The sequence below is a fragment of the Delphinapterus leucas genome, chromosome 2 (genome assembly GCF_059928025.1).
Source record: "Delphinapterus leucas isolate spDelLeu-1000000601 "Yukka" chromosome 2, BTC_Dleu_Yukka2, whole genome shotgun sequence".
Classification (NCBI taxonomy): Eukaryota; Metazoa; Chordata; class Mammalia; order Artiodactyla; family Monodontidae; genus Delphinapterus; species Delphinapterus leucas.
The window spans coordinates 75,943,145-75,949,342 of NC_143130.1; the positions used below are offsets into that span (position 1 = coordinate 75,943,145).

The following is a 6,198-nucleotide window of genomic DNA, read 5'->3' on the forward strand; positions in this document are numbered from 1 at the left end:
TTCTGTTTCTTCAGGGTGTTAGCTGGTGAGTTTTAAAGATGGATCACACACTCTCTTCCTGGTTTTTACTTTGCAGCAGGCCAAGATTTGTTGTGTGATTAAAACCTAAGTATCGGCTCGGCCTGGGCAGAGTGCATAGGCCCGCGGCGCTCGGTGGGCTGGGGGGTGCTCCCAAGCCGACCCGCCCCCGCTCCGCTCCCGGCCCACAGCCGCCCTTCAGCTGTCGACCGGCGTTCCGGAGCCCAGACGCAGCGTCTGAGTCGCCCGGCACCTTCTGTTCGGTCAGCGGCGTGAGCGTCTCGCCGCGGCGTGTTGTCCGCGCTGCTCGGCCTGTAGTACGCCCGTGCGCTTGCCCGGCCGGCCGGCTGGCCGGCCGGCCTGCGGAGCTCCCGCCCCTGTCCCCCGGATGGTCCGGGGGGTCCGGGCACCGCCTCGACGGCAGCTCCGCCGGACGCGTGGACTGGACCGCAGCCCGCACCCCGAGCGGACGGCGTCATGAGGCACCTGCCGTACTTCTGCCGCGGCCAGGTGGTGCGGGGCTTCGGTCGCGGCCCCAAGCAGCAGGGCATCCCTACAGCTAACTTTCCTGAACCAGTAGTAGATAATCTTCCAGCTGATGCATCCACTGGCATATATTATGGTTGGGCCAGTGTTGGAAGTGGAGACGCCCATAAGATGGTGGTGAGCATAGGATGGAACCCATACTACAAGAATACAAAAAAGTCCATGGAAACTAATATCATGCATACTTTCAAAGAGGAAATTCTCAACGTGGCCATCGTTGGCTACCTCAGACCAGAAAAGAACTTTGATTCTTTAGAGTCACTTATTTCAGCAGTTCAAGGTGATATTGAGGAAGCTAAGAAACGACTAGATTTACCAGAACATTTGAAACTCAAAGAAGACAATTTCTTCCAGGTTCCTAAAAGCAAAATAATGAATGGCCACTGAAGGAAAAGCATCTTATTTATTCATTCACTGTTTTCTAATATGTTACTGCTCATAACTCTACAGCTTCATCTTGGTTATATTTTAAAAATCAAATGTTTTCCTACAGCTGTGAATTAAACAGTACAATGTAGTTACCATATTATGTTCCAGCTATTCAATTAAACCCATCATGTTACAGTACTAAAGAGGTTCATTTTAAAAATCAAGATTCTTTTTTATGTAATATGTTGATTCAAATGTACCACTAGAAAGGTCTTAAGTGTTTTATAATGGAAATGAAATATATATAAATATGGGTAACAGGCAAGTCACTAGTCTGAGATGAGAACTATAATTCTCATGGTAAAATTCTAGCATGCATGTACCTGCATAGCATGCTCTGCTAATCAGAAGGCTCATAAAAGTAACTATATTAAGCAGAGGTTTGACAGTTTATTACAAACCTAAGGGGAAAAATCCAGACTTCGTATTTTTGATATTTTGTGCATTCATATATTATTACAGACATGAAGACTTGTGAAATTTCATTTTAGTTAGTCATTTCCTTTAAGGGCTCAAATCATTGTACTGTGTTCCATTTTTGTTACAGCTGCCTCAGTTCTAATTGGTCTAGAGTCTCTCCCTATTATTTTTTTGTTTTTCTTTTAAAACAGTAAAATGAGTGTTTTTCGAATCTCTAGTTCTCATTTTTGTGTTGTATAACACTTCTCTCTTTTTAAAAGTAGATATTCTTCAACATTTTTCTTAACCTTTGTTTCCTGTAAACAATTGTCAGTGTCAGTTATTCCATTTAGAATATCCAACTTTACATTTACAAAATGTAGAGTTTCATCCGCGTCTGTATCTGCCATCCCATCGCTTCAATATATGAACAGTGATTAAGTGCACATCTCTTGCATTTTAGAAAAAACACCCAAATGTTCATCCGTAGGTTTCCTCAAAGTTTAAACGAACACCTAGCATTTCATTTATATATACCAGTTTCTTAAACAACACAAAATACTTGTTTCTCCCCTTAGGGAAACTATTTAAGAGCCAACTAAACTATGAAATACAAAGTTATTTGTTTTTAATGTGACTGTATGTTCCTGAGCAAATGCAGACTGTTGTAGTTGTGTGTGCACAATGTAATTTAAGGCTAAAGAGTGCTATCTAGAAGATAATTTTAAAGATAACTCATTACAAAACCATTTTCCCCTAATCTACATAAATGAGAACTGATTTTAACAAAACTGTTTATATATTTAGAAGAACATCTAAAGCTAACGTTGGAGAAGGGGGAAGCAGGAATGTTTTGACTTTTTGGTGTATGAATTTATGGCAAACAATGTAGTATGTGTCTTTTTCATTTCTTCTTTATAGAAATACTTAGAAAATGTAATTTAATGTTAGAAATCCTATACTTGAAAGAAGCCTCAATTATTAGTGGTTCTATGAAACAAAGTTAAAAACAAACATGGAAAGTGTAAAAAAGATTTGTGTTTGAGTAGCTTGCGACTGGTTGTGTCCTCATTAAGTGTGAAAATTCTTTGATATTGTCACCTTACATTTTGTTAAATAACTATTGCTTTTGAAAAGCCTATAGTGTGTGGTTTAGGAGTTAGTTAATAGTGTCTACATTTTTTTAAGTTTCATATATAAAGTATTTATATATTATAAGAAATTGCAGTAGGGCCATTTTCGATTAGTCAGTGTTTTCAGGCCTTGAAATAAATCTTGACCATGTGAAAAAAAAACAAAACAAAAACCTAAGTATCTAAATGAGAGCTTAATTGATAAGGAGTGGTAGCATAAGGGATGCCTTCGAGTTGACTTAGGCTAAATTGACAGAGGAGCAAGCATCTGGATGGAAAATTCTGACAATCCATCCATTTGGAGGTCTCTTTACCTCAAAGAACTGGCATGTTGAATCCATCCCACTTGAATTAACTGATCATTCCATTTTTTGGCAGAGCAGAATAACAGTTTATGGCATTTGTATGATGGTTTTTATTTTCCAGTGTGTTTTCACATCTATTATGTCTTTGGATCCTCACCTCATTTTACATGTAGAGAAAGGAGATTCAGAGTGGCTTGGCTAAGGTTCTGGAACTAGTTAGTATCAGATCCAGAATTATGTGCTGGATAATATCGTCACTCCTACAACAGTGGAACATTTTCATTTCACACGTACCTTAAAAAGTATACTCTGAACTTTTAAAATATTAACACATAAGGGCAGCCAACCTTAAGCTTATGTAGAACTTCTTACCACCCCCAGCAAAGTTCACATAATCAGGCACACTTTGTGGTACAGTTTTATGGTTTTTGTCTCTAATAACAAACCTCTGGCACAACCAGAGCCTCAAGTGTCATCTGAGTCATCAAATCAAGAGTTCTTTTTTTTTTTTTTTTTTTTTGCGGTACGTGGGCCTCTCACTGCTGTGGCCTCTCCCGTTGTGGAGCACAGGCTCCGGACGCGCAGGCTCAGTGGCCATGGCTCACGGGCCCAGCCGCTCCGCGGCACGTGGGATCTTCCCGGACCGGGGCACGAACCCGTGTCCCCTGCATTGGCAGGCGGACTCTCAACCAGTGCGCCACCAGGGAAGCCCAAAATCAAGAGTTCTTTATGCACACTCTAGGAGTTTTGATTCTAAGACCAAGCCCCTGTGGATGAACAACATCTCTTGAACATCTATCATTCATATACAGTAGTTATGTTATTTGTCAAGTAAAATAGAACATTCAGTTATTCAGAACAGCAAGTATTTTGTGGTTAGTGGGTAGGAGTATAAAACCTGAGCGGTGACAGGGACAGGAGAGCCATCTAGTTGTGTCTTTTCATTTTAAAAATGAGGAAATCAAGGCCCAGGGAAGTGAAGTGACTCGATCCAGACGTGTGCTGTTTAACAGCAGACTTAAGTTCCCTACCTTTCAGCCTGGTGCCTGTTCACCATGACTTCATGCCAGCAATGTGAACCTGACATTTTGTCACCCAACCTCATGGAGGGCGATAGAGGCCTTCCCACCGAGACTTCCGTCCCTCTTACAGTGATTGTGTGCACAGATAAAACCACTATATAATTATAGTTTGTTTGAAAGCATGAGACTTAGAGAAACAATTTATCAAAATATTTGAATTAATTGTAGATGCATCAGTGTTCTTCTTGTTCGACTCCTCTGTATTGAGGCATGTTTAATAATTTGTAAATTCACTAGAAGTTAATATCATACACTATTTGCTTTATTGGTAAGTCTCCTGGAACCACAAATATCACACATTTAAAATAATGATAGCAAATATGTAATGAGAACTTCCCTTATACAAGCTTTTTTTTTTTTTGACTGTGTTGGGTCTTCATTGCTGCACGTGGGCTTTCTCTAGTTGCGGCGAGCAGGGGCTACTCTTCATTGCGGTGTGCGGGCTTCTCATCACAGCAGCTTCTCTTGTTGCGCAGCACAGGCTCTAGGCGCGCTGGCTTCAGTAGTTGCAGCATGCGGGCTCAGTAGCTGGCAACACGCAGGCCCTAGAGCGCACAGGCTTCAGTAGTTGCCACGTGTGGGCTCAGTAGTTTTAGCACGCGGGCTCTAGGGAGCGTGGGCTTCAGTAGTTGTGCTGTGTGGGCTCAGTGTGGCTTGTGGGCTCTGCAGCGCAGGCTCAGTAGTTGTGGCATACGGGCTTAGTTGCTCCGCGGCATGTGGGATCTTCCTAGACCAGGGCTCGAACTTGTGTCCCCTGCATTGGCAGGTGGATTCTTAACCACTGCACCACCAGGGAAGTCCCTCTACAAGCATTTTGATTACATTTTCCCGTTTAATTCTGTCGAGTACCCTATGAAGCTGATCCTATTCTGATCTCATTTTGTAGACAAGCAGGCTCCACCCGCTCTAAATGGTGGAGTTTTCATTTGTCAACATGGTCTGACTCCAGAACCTGCATTTTCAAAATTGCTATTTAGCCAACTCAGTTATATTTCAAAAAGAAGTTCATGAAGTCATGCTGTTCGACTTCTCTGATAACTACAAAATGAACTGCAAGTTAAAAATATAATAAATGCCTCAACATTTTCTGCTAAGAACTTCCGGATTTGGTAACCAGGTAACGCCAGGACAGATGCCCTCCCGAATTAGTTTAAGAGGGCTCTCCAAGGGTGCTGACCACCCACAAACATCTTTTAGAAGGACTCCTGGGCATGAAACTTCTCTTTCAAGTTCTGTACTGCTAAAGAAATGTCTAAGCGCACATAAGAAGTCTGTATAAGAACCTCTTTTATAATCTTGACACTTGTTTTAGAAGATAATGAAGACATACAGTTAAAAAGATAAGCAGTGTGGAAATAATTTTTAAACTAGGTCTTAAAGCCCAATATATGTTTTCATCTGTTTGTTTCTAAGTTAGGAAGAGGGTAGTAAAGTTCTATATATTTTTTCCTGCTTCATTCTCTAGGTGTCATCACCCAAATTTTACCTGCTCATTGCTGAAGAGTCAGTGGGAACCATCATGGCCCAGGCAGGCTGCCCATCTCAGGTGAGAATATTAGAATAATTAGCTTTTGATTTTGAAACCACACCAATTTAATAAGGAAGCACCCACAGAGAGCTGAAGCAACCTCCCTGCGTCCCTTTCACAGCTCCATTTTCCCTGAGATTACCACCAGCCCTTTCAATAAACATGAGCTTATGAAAGAAAAAGCTACATAAAATTTTATGCTTCTCAAATTCTGGTTTTCTTTTCAAGTTGCAAACTCAAGCCTGATCGTAGTGTACTCCAACCAAAAGACCTCCTCAGGCAAGAAACACATTATGGGAAGCTATTTATAAGGTTTAAATTATCCATATTAACATACTTAAGATTCACCAGTGCGGTTTCTAGATGCCAGATCCAATCCACAGTGACGCCTCAGCATTCGGGAATATAGTTGACTGCATAGACTTTCTCAAGAGAAAACTGCGGAGTGAAAACCACAGGGCTGGAAGACCCCTGGAGGAATTAACTAATCAATCCCCCTGCCTCTGGCAGGACCAAAAGCAAAACCCATTTAGGTATCAACACAGGCCTATATGCCTGTTCTGTTTGCAAAACCTGATTGGTTCCATTTTTTTCCATTTTTTAAGTGAAAGCTGTAGGCAAAGTATAACAGAAAAAATTACATAGTATATATAGACACACATGTATACAGCCAACCCTTGATCATGTATACAGCATTTATTGGAATTCTCCTCTATTAAAAAGACAGCATTAGGCCCAGAGAGTTAACCCAGTGTAGG

At 41.4% G+C, this 6,198-nt stretch overlaps 1 pseudogene; it reads left to right on the plus strand.

The window, feature by feature from the left end:
* Positions 1-401: 401 nt before the first annotated feature.
* On the plus strand, positions 402-1,154 carry LOC111177581 (riboflavin kinase pseudogene; annotated as a pseudogene).
* The last annotated feature ends 5,044 nt before the right edge of the window (positions 1,155-6,198 follow it).